This window comes from Rhipicephalus microplus, unplaced genomic scaffold, assembly GCF_043290135.1.
Source record: "Rhipicephalus microplus isolate Deutch F79 unplaced genomic scaffold, USDA_Rmic scaffold_12, whole genome shotgun sequence".
NCBI lineage: Eukaryota > Metazoa > Arthropoda > Arachnida > Ixodida > Ixodidae > Rhipicephalus > Rhipicephalus microplus.
The window spans coordinates 24,817,528-24,827,670 of record NW_027464585.1 but is presented as its reverse complement, the minus strand read 5'-3'; positions in this window follow the sequence as shown (position 1 = coordinate 24,827,670).

The following is a 10,143-nucleotide window of genomic DNA, read 5'->3' as shown; positions in this document are numbered from 1 at the left end:
CGTCCGCTTATACATGGGGAGGGCGAGTCCAGAAAACCTGTTTATTTTGACTCAACGCGCTCTCGTCGGGTCAATGTAAACGGGCCTACACACGGCGTGGGCAGTCAAGGAGTTCCAGGCGGAGCAGCACATGCAGCTACTGAAATGGCCTCCGAAAGGAGTGGACCTGAACGTGATGGAAAACGTGTGGGGCCTTCTGAAAGCTTCTTTGGCAAGGAAGCCCCTTTATCCCGCGATTTCAGACCAGTTGTGGGCGCAAGTCAGCAACGAGTGGGAAAGGCTGAGAGCCGATCGGGAATATGTTCGATCACTTTACGACTCGTTACCGTCCAGAATAGCTGCAGTCGTTGCTGTAAGTGGTCACATCACTCGTTATTAGATTTGCTCATGTTTTTATATTTGTTCTCATGGTCTTGTTTAACTTGAATTGCAAAAGTGCAATTTTCTGAGATAAAAAGTTCAATAATTATCCTTCTTACGCTCACTTTTTTTCTTCATGCGCCAATCTTCAATCCAGATGGACCTTGAAATGCAGAAGGTATCAGCTAAGCGACCAAAAAATGCGGCTAGCAGACGACGAAGAAGCGTATCGATGACGTGATGCGCGCGGTGAAAATAGTGTTTTGCAAAGCACATGCTGCGCATATGCAATGTTTCCAACGATGGCTGTTACGTGCCGCTGATAGTGCCGTCGGCCACGCGCTCACGTGTTCACCCTAACAGTGCTAACCACTGTACCTTGTGAACGTGTACAGGGTGTTGTGAAAGGTGTCCGTGAGGTTTTCAACAGACACTCCAGTAGCCTGAAGATCACGCACGAAATGCCAGTCGAAAATGAGATACAGTTTCTGGACCTACGGCTGAGGTTGGCCAAGGAGCACATCTGCTTCAAGTACAATCCGCAATCGAAGAAAGGCTTGCTGCCTTTTGAAAGCGCGCACTCGAAGTTGATTAGTAGGGGCATTGTGTTGTCAGCTTGTGCGGCAGCCCTCGACAAGTCTTGCCCTCATCTGATGTTTGAAAGCTTCGAGAATCAGGTAGCTCATCTGGGCGCGGCTGGATACCCGGCACAGATTGTAGCTAGTGCTTGCGAAAGCCTTCTTAAAAAATACAAGGGCGGGGGTCCAAGCGTTGAAGAAAGTGAGGGGAGGCCTATTTATGTTATGCCGTACATACATAGTGTTTCCCACAATGTAAAAAAGGTGGCTAATAAGTACGGTGTTGATGTACTGTTTTCAGCGCCTATAAAGTTAGGTCAGATCTGTTCGTTATTGACTAAAAGAAAAGGACAATTGCACAAAAAAGCATGCGAACGTGTTCATTAGGTGTGTATTTGCTGTTGTATATCTGATCCCTTTGTCGTTTGGGAGGGTACACATAGGGAAGACGAGGCGTTGCCGCAACGAACGCTTGCGTGAGCCCAGTCTGGCCGTAAAAGGAAAGAATGGTGGTCATTTAGATTTCCACTGTAGGACATGCAGATGCACCCCCCCCCCCCTGGTTCGAGAATACGTGAGTCATGGCTAGAGCACGTGAAAGGACTGAAAGGGAGATTATCGAAGCATGCTTTATCAGGCAACATAATGACAAGTGCATAAGCATGCCTTCATTTTCACTTTCGTACAGGGAAATCGTCTTCCTACATGGTCATGTGTAATCTTGTAGGTAACGCCTTGCATTACGTTCTCTTCCATTTCTCTTCTTTGGTTTTGTTCAGGAGTGTTGCTGTTTTATTTCTCATGCGACGCTACGTAATGTTTTATAAGGTGTTATATTTGTTATTGTTTTTTTTTTACTCTCTCGGCGTACTGCTTCTTCGGGTTTGCTCACTTGGGGCTGCTTGGAATGACTATAAACTTGTTATTTTATTGTTTTATTCGGTGCTAAGCGGTTTTAAATGTTTTTAAACAAAAGCCTCTAGAGTAAATTTGCATATTTTAACGCCTTTATTGATGCTTGAAGCAATAAACATAGAGAAAATAATAAAAGATAAGTTTTAGAACAAATAGGTGCGCACACCTTGGGAATACGCAGGTTAGATTGTGGTGGATGTCACTTTTGTAATTTGTCATTTTTTGCATTTCGCATTGTGATGGCAGTTACATTTGAATTGATTTGTTTTGGGACGGCTTTGTTCGCGGCATCTTTGGTTTCGTGCGCATCGTGGAAGCGCAGCGTAGCATGCGCATATATTGGCTTCAAAAAACGACAATAAACAGTTGGTAGATTTCGCTTTTTCCTGTCTCCCTTGTTTTACTTCTGATTTGTGCAGCTAATCAATTTTCCAAGCGTTGTTGCAGTTAATTTTTAATGAAAAGCTGCCATACACATATATGACAGCTTTTTCTGGCCATTTGACAATTTCTGCTCACTGAGAACTGCGAGAATACCACTTCCTTCTCAGACAACACTGCGTTAGTGTGCTGATTTTTCTTATATATTTTCCCGAGTGGACTTATTGTTGTCATGGCTGAATGCGCTACGTTTCGAATAAAATGTCAACCACTATCACTGCAACCCGTGGACAGCTGCACATCTCTAGACCAAGTAAGTTTTTTGTGCTTCTGAATTTTTAAATTCCTTACTGGGCTGAAATTGTCACGTGGTTAAAAAGTGGTGTATATACACGTGGCATATTTGCTATTAAAACCAATTGCTAGAGCGCTTTTATCAGTGTCCACATTCACAAGTGCGACGCTCCCACGAATCAATTTAAAGCTCACCCGAGAAACAACACTCTTATGTGGGGATGTCATCACAAGTGGCTTGCTGCGATTACGATGCATAATAGTAATTTGTGACATTGTATTGGTACCATAGGTTGTTAACACCGCATTTCTCACTTCATCAGCCATTTCACAATTTCGCATTTGTAAAGAGTACCCCAGGACAAGTTTCGAGGGTTGTCATTCATACCTTCCCTGGACACTGAGCTTTCAAGGGCACATATTTTTGCGTACTACTTTAAAACAGTCTAGAGCCTTTTAGTACAAATATTGCAAACTGCGAGCGCATAATGGTTTTTCTGATGCCAGGCAGTGAAACCTTCAAAATTGTCGCACACGCCGGTCATATTTCGGTATTTTTTCGCAACTTGTCTAGTTATAGCACATTACTTGACATTTCTGCTCAAAACTCCTATCTGTGTGATGCTCTTTTAAAACTAACCAAATGTAGAGCATAGCGCTTTGGGGACTTCAAAGAACTATTGCCAGGAGACGTCAAATATGTTCTAGCTTTTAAGGTGTTTGGGATTCACATTGGAAAAAGACATGTCTGAAAAATGACTGGGTATGACGTACTTAGGAGATCCAGAGAAGTAATATCAGCATCCACCCGTTTTTGTCTGGAACCAACGGTAAAAGCAAAAGTAATAAAGAAACAGGCATGTACTTTTGCGTCCTACATAGCACACATTGTCATTCTACCTCGCAGCGTAACAGGACGCCTCGCCGCCATCGTGAAAACCTTCCACAGAGAAGAAAAATGAGCAAAAGTTCAAATAAGATTTTACAGCTCCCCACGAGCCGTGGAGGCCTTGGTCTCCCCTACAGGTGTCTAGCAGCTGTCTTGCATATGTCGCAACGCCCCGTTGGTTTTCGTACAAAGCGCATGGAGACAGAACGTGGACTGTTCGCAAAGCTGGTCTTTACAGTCACCTTGTACGTACTGTGGTGCCGACTTTGTTTAGCGGAAGCACGGCACAAGCCCCATAGAGGTGCTTAACCCGCACTACCGAAAATATGGCGCATGGTGTGGAATTATCTCGATGGGGAGCTGGAAACACACGGCGAAGAGACTTTCTTTCGACGAGGGCAGATACGCTTGTTCAGAGTAAGGAAGTTTCCAGTTGTTCCGTACGAGCCATGCGCCCGGTCTACGATGCATGCATGCGAGGCATTATCTGAAATGTGAATAACTCAACTCATTTTTAGTTATCTTAACTAGTATCATTCTGGTACACATGGATAAATTGGATTTTAGTGCTCATTTGTGAGAAGCATACCCAGTCTTGACTTGTTTTCAATGTTTCATTTCTTTATGTACTAGCTATGTGTACAATAGAACTTCCCAATTCTTTCCTCTGGAAATGCACGCCGTCACTTCCCCACATAGTTTCCTACCTGTCCAGTAATGCCGAAAGCTTTAATTTCAGTAACGATTTCTGTCTGGCCCTGTGAAGGTGCTCTCACAACGTCCACGACGAGAAAGAACACAAGCTGCCGCCTGCCTGACGATGGGCCGCTAACTAAAGAGGCAATAATAAAATCTTCAAAATACCGATTTTAAAAACATTCTAGGTAGTAGTGGGTTGTTGGACAGATTATTACATTGACAACTATGACCTCTTCCAAATTTTCCTGTACACCTGGTTTTCTCTCCTGTCTTCTTATCATATTTATTTCCCCGAAGGAAAGGGCAGCAAACCCGAGGTTCTAAGGCAGCTTAACTTCTATGTCTTTTACCCATTTGTTTTATTCCCCGTCTTGTCATGGTTAAAAGTTGCGTGGCTCATTTTCTATAGCGAAAAATAAGTGTTCTTCGTCTCTTCGTTATTGCCTGCCATGTCTGCGATCATTCAGTGATTGTTTGTCAAAGGCAAGCGTGTAACCACGATATTTTTGCGGGGGAGGCGCACTTGTTGAAGGCCTGTAGAAGCAACTATCTGGATTATTCATTCTCTCTTAAACTTCAAACACATTTCGGGCAGTAAGGACACTGTCTCTTGAGCAACCCGTATAGTCTTTCTTCACCGAGTGAGTTCGCACACTGTTCTTGTGCTATTGCTTTTGTTAAAAATTTCGTAATTGCAAATAAATATGCATTAAACGCTTAATCCAGTATTCTCTAGAACTAGCCCTTTAGAAGACCCTCTGCCAGTCTCTTAGAATGCTAGTACAATAGCAAACCAATATTTCTTCGGGATTCACACTCCAGTCGCTTAAGTCCACTGGAATTTCAGCGTATTTCAAGTTTTACTTGAGGAGACAAAAGCCCAGAGGTTCAACCGCGTTGCATTGATGAGGTCGTGATGTTATATTTGCCCAGGCCTCAAGATCAAGGAGGATATTGGAGGATATGAGCGTTCTCTGAGAAGTAGCATTGCTCTTTGTTGTGTTCATGATCTTAGTGAGCATAATATAACCTTATCGGAGGCTTATACACACGTTTAATTCTTTGCCTCGGCTTAGAGAGCGTGTCTATTGCGTGAATACAGCCCAAGCTTGCATCCTGTGACCTAGCTTAGTTGATTGATTGATATTGTAACATGAAGGTACACGCGAAACTAGGCGTTTGAAGATATATTTACACAGCGCCAACGCGCAAGCCAAGATGGAGAACAAGTGCTGCTGATGATGGTGGGGGTGGTGGTCTCGTTTACCTAGCGCACACCCACAAAGGGGGCCCTACACCACAATCACGTCGTCTTTTTCGCGCCTATCTAACCGCTTTTGTGGGACATTGTCTCATAACATAACCTCCGGGTGCTGAAGCACCGTCTCGGTGCTTTTTATGATGTTGCCGAGTGGTAAATCATAAGGCAAGATACATGAACAATGTCTGTAGACAGTAAAGGGGAGGAGGAGGAAGAGTCGAGCAGGGCTATCTCGTAGGTCACATCAGTCACCTGGCGCAATACGCGGTAGGGTCCCGAGTAGCGAGAAAGCAGTTTTACAGAAAGTCCAACGCACCTTGTCAGAGTCCACAATAGCACAAGAGAGCCCGGAGTAAAGGAAACTTGTCGATGATGGGAGTTGTAACGTTGCCGCTGCTGATCTTGCGACACTAAAAGGCGCTGACGGGCAACTTCTCATGCTTTTCGAGCCCTAGTAATAGCATCGCGGGCGTATTCGGTCGTCGAGTGGACGGCTGTCGGAAAGATGGTGTCAAACAGTAAAGTTAGATCATGGCCAAACACGAGATAGAAAGGTGAAAAACCAGCTGCATCGTGGCATGAGGAATTATAGGCGAACGTAAGGAAGGGCAATACAACGTCCCAGTCCTGGTGGTCGGACGATACGTACATGGCGAGCATATCGGTCAAAGTCCGGTTGAATCACTCAGTCAGTCCGTTAGTTTGCGGGTGGTAGGCTGTCGTAAATTTATGTTTTGTCTCGCAGGAACGAAGCAGGTCGTTGATAACTCGGGACAGGAAATAGCACCCATGATCAGTGAGGAGTTGGCGCGGTGCGCCATGATGAAGTATGATGTCATGCAGGAGAAAATGGGCAACGTCTGTCGCACAGCTGGTTGGTAGAGCCCGTGCAATGGCGTACCGGGTTGTGTGATTCGTCGCAACTGCTATCCACTTATTCCCAGAAGTGGGCGCAGAGAAAGGGCCTAGGAGGTCAAGGCCAATTCGAAATAACGGATCAAAGGGAACGTCAAGTAGTTGGAGGAACCCAGCAGGGCTCATCAAAGGTTTTTTTCGGCGTTGACAGTGGTCGCATGAGGCGTCATAGCTGCGGACCGAGCGATAAAGATTGAGTCAGTGAAATCGACGCAGTACACGGTCATACGTCCGAGATCGTCCGAGGTGACCGGTAGTGGGAGCGTCGGGAAGCTGGCTGATCACGCTCGCACGTAAGTGGGAAGGTACCACAAGGAGCAGTTCGTGTCTATCAGGGCGGACGTTGTAATGGTACAATGTGCCATCCTTGAGCACGAACAATTGAGTAGACAGATCGGGGGCCGCAGAATGAAGCTTCTCGATGATGTTACGCAAGACAGGATCTCGGCGCTGTTCCTCACGGATGTTGCTTAAAGCGGAGAGAGACAGGACACATGGCGCTTCATCGAATGCCTCAGGTGCGTCCACTGTATTCCGGGATAAGCAGTCAGCGTCATGGTGTAAGCGGACAGATTTGTAGGACACCGAGTATTTATACTCTTGAAGTCGTAATGCCCATTGACCAAGGTGCCCAGTGGGGTCCTTCAAGGATGCTAGCCAGCAAAGTACGTCGTGATCGGTTGTGACGGTGAAATTCGACCGTGCGAATAGGACCGAAATTTTGCTACTGCTCAAGTGAGAGCAAGGCATTCCCTTTCAGTGATTGAGTAGATCTTTCCGCCTGTGAGAGGAGACGGCTGGCATAGGCGATAACGCGGGCGCAGCCACTTTGATGCTGGACCAAAACTGCACCAATTCCGAGGCCACTGGCATCGGTGCGGACTTTTGTAGAGGCGGCATTGTCAAAATGGGCCAGAACAGGTGGTTTTGTTAGCAATGCAATAAGTGTAGAGAATGCCGTAGCCTGCGCAGCACCCCATGTGAATGAGACCACTTTTCTCAGTAAGTTTTGGAAAGGACGGGCTGCTTCCGCATAGTTGTTCACAAAACGTCGGAATTACCAGCACAGGCCGAGAAAGCAGCGGACTTCCTTGGTGCAGGTTGGATTGGGGAAGTTCCGCATGGCTCGCACTTTATCGGGTTCAGGGCATACACCAGAGGAGTCGACAAGGTGACCCAACAAGGTTAGTTGCTGGCATCCGAAGTGGCACTTTAACGAGTTCAGTTGGAGACCGGCATTGCAAAAAACAGCCAGTATTGAGGATAGGCGGTCGAGGTGGGTCTCAAGGGTCGGAGAAAAGACGATAACGTCATCAAGGTAACATAGACAAAATCATCAAGGTAACATAGACATAGACAGAGAGTTCACCATCCGCTCGAAGGTGGCCGGAGCGTTGCATAACCCGAAGGCCATGACCTTAAACTGGTAAAGACCATCGGGCGTGACAAAAGCGGTCTTTTCGTGGTGCATGTCGTCGAGAGCAATTTGCCAGTACCCTGATCTCAGATCAATGGACGAAAACTACTTAGCGCCTTGTAGACAATCTAGGGCGTCGTCTATGCGCGGTAGCGGGTAGACGTCTTTTTTATATAATCTTGTTCAGATGTCGGTAGTCAACATAGTATCGCCAAGTATTGTCCTTCTTTTTGACAAAAACTACAGGAAAAGCCCATGGACTACACGATGGCTCAATTATGTCTCTGGCGAGCATTTTGTCGACTTCTTGAATTACCTGACCCTCGGTTGGAGATACGCGGTATGGCCGTCGATGGACAGCGGAGGCATCGCTGGTGTCAATGCGGTGCTTTACAGCATTGGTTTGACCTAGCGGATGATCACAAAAGTCAAATACGTCCTAGTATGACTCAACCACGTGAAGGAGTGCGTCAGCTTGATGCGGCAAAAGGTCTGACGCGATCATTCTTTTAACGTCAGCAGACGGGTTTGCTTGCGAAGATCGAGCATGGTTGTAACTACAGTGTCCAGCATCGTTCGGTGACAGAGCTGAGATGACGCATTCGTCATAGGGAGTCAGCATGGCGAGGGCAATTCCATGCGGGAGCACTGGTGGACACAGAGAAAAGTTGAGCACAGGAATGAAGGCGCGGTTTGCACGTAACTGAATAACAGTGTTTGGTAAGGTAACACTGTGAGTCAAAGGAATGGATGTAATGGGCGCGAGCACATAGTCGCCATCGGATACTGGTGGTGAGGGCATTATGGTGATTCAGGTCACAGTTAGCGGTGACAAACGTACATGCTCAGCAGAGCACATACGAGCTTGGGGTGGACTGAGCGGATCAATCGGATATGGTAGGTCAAGTGGCGCAGTACCAGCTAAACAGTCGATGAGGGCGGAATGAGTGGACGAAAAGTCAAGACCGAGGATCCCATCATTGGTGCAGTGAGAGAGAACAGTGAAGAGAACTGAAGTTTGACGGCCGGCGGTAGTGACGCGTGCTCTACAGACGCCAATAACAGAAGCCGTACCACCATCAGCAACAGGAACACTGCGTGAAGGGGCTGGAGTAAGGACTTTCTTTAAGCGGTTACGAATGTGCAAGCTCATCACAGAAATATGCGTGCTAGTGTTCACCGAGGCTTTAACAGATAAACCGTCCACTTCAACGTCGATCTGGTTCTGATTGGTCGGCAGCGTCAACAGAGGAATTGGAGAGCAAGTCGCATCAGCAGCGTCACCTCCAGGAGCTGCAGCCGTTAGTTTTCCGAAGAAAACCGCCGGGCAGAAGATGGGGACAGGGAACGGGGCGGCGGCGGAGACCGGGAATATCTATGTCGAGGTGAATGCGAGCGACTGTACTGGGCAATGGTCGTAGTGGTCGGGTCGTAATTACTGAGCCATCACGCCGTGGTAGTTCCTGGTCATATAGATGGGCTTGTGAGTGGAAGTTGGAGAAGCTTGAGTTTGCCCGATACGGTGAGGTCCACGGGCTTCGGCAATGGCGGGAAATGTCTCCCACTCGCTCATATCGAAAGCAAATCGGCCTGTCGTCAGGCGTCCTCCACGCATTTGGGTCACGGTTACATGGAGCAGGGCGGCGATAATGCTGTAGGTGGCTGGAGATAGATGAGCTGACAGCGTCGAGATGGTGCACAGAACAGACGGTGTGAATACCCGCGTTGGCTAGTTCTTGGCGAACAACGGTTTTTATTAGGGATATGGTCGGCTGAGGATCACTCGGTGCTAGTGCTCTCAAGGGTGCGGGTGATATGGCCTCGATTTAGCGGCCTACGATTCTCGTTATGTCACCGGAGTGTGAATTGGTTTGGGTCGCTATACGAAGATCCTCGAAAGTTGACGTCGCAGCAGTGTTGGGAAGGCGCGTAAAGGGGTGGCAATGCGACGGCTTTTCGCCTCTTGAAAGTGTTGGCACTCCAAGATAACATCTTGCACGGTGGAACAGCCTTTGCACACAAGGAGCTTAAATGCATCGTCTGTGATGCCCTTGAGTACGTGCGCTACCTTGTCTGCTTCAGCCATGGTTCGGCCAATTTTACGGCAAAGGGTCAGCACATCTTGTATATGTGCTAGGTAAGACTCCGTGGACATCTGAACACGTGTGCCAAGTTCTTTCCTAGCCTACCTGCTTGCAGCTGGCAGATTGACCAAACAACTCGCGTAGCTTGGTCTTGCATACGTCCCAGCTCGTGATCGCGTCGACGTTGTTATTAAACCGTGCCTTGGCCGTTCGTTGCCAATAAAAGATGATGTTTGCCCGTATCAAGGTTGGGTCCCACCTGTCGTTTCTGCTGAAGAGCTCGTTGAGTTTAAGCCACTCATCGACGTCCTCGCCTTCCCTTCCCGAAAAGTTGCCAGGATCGCGGGGTG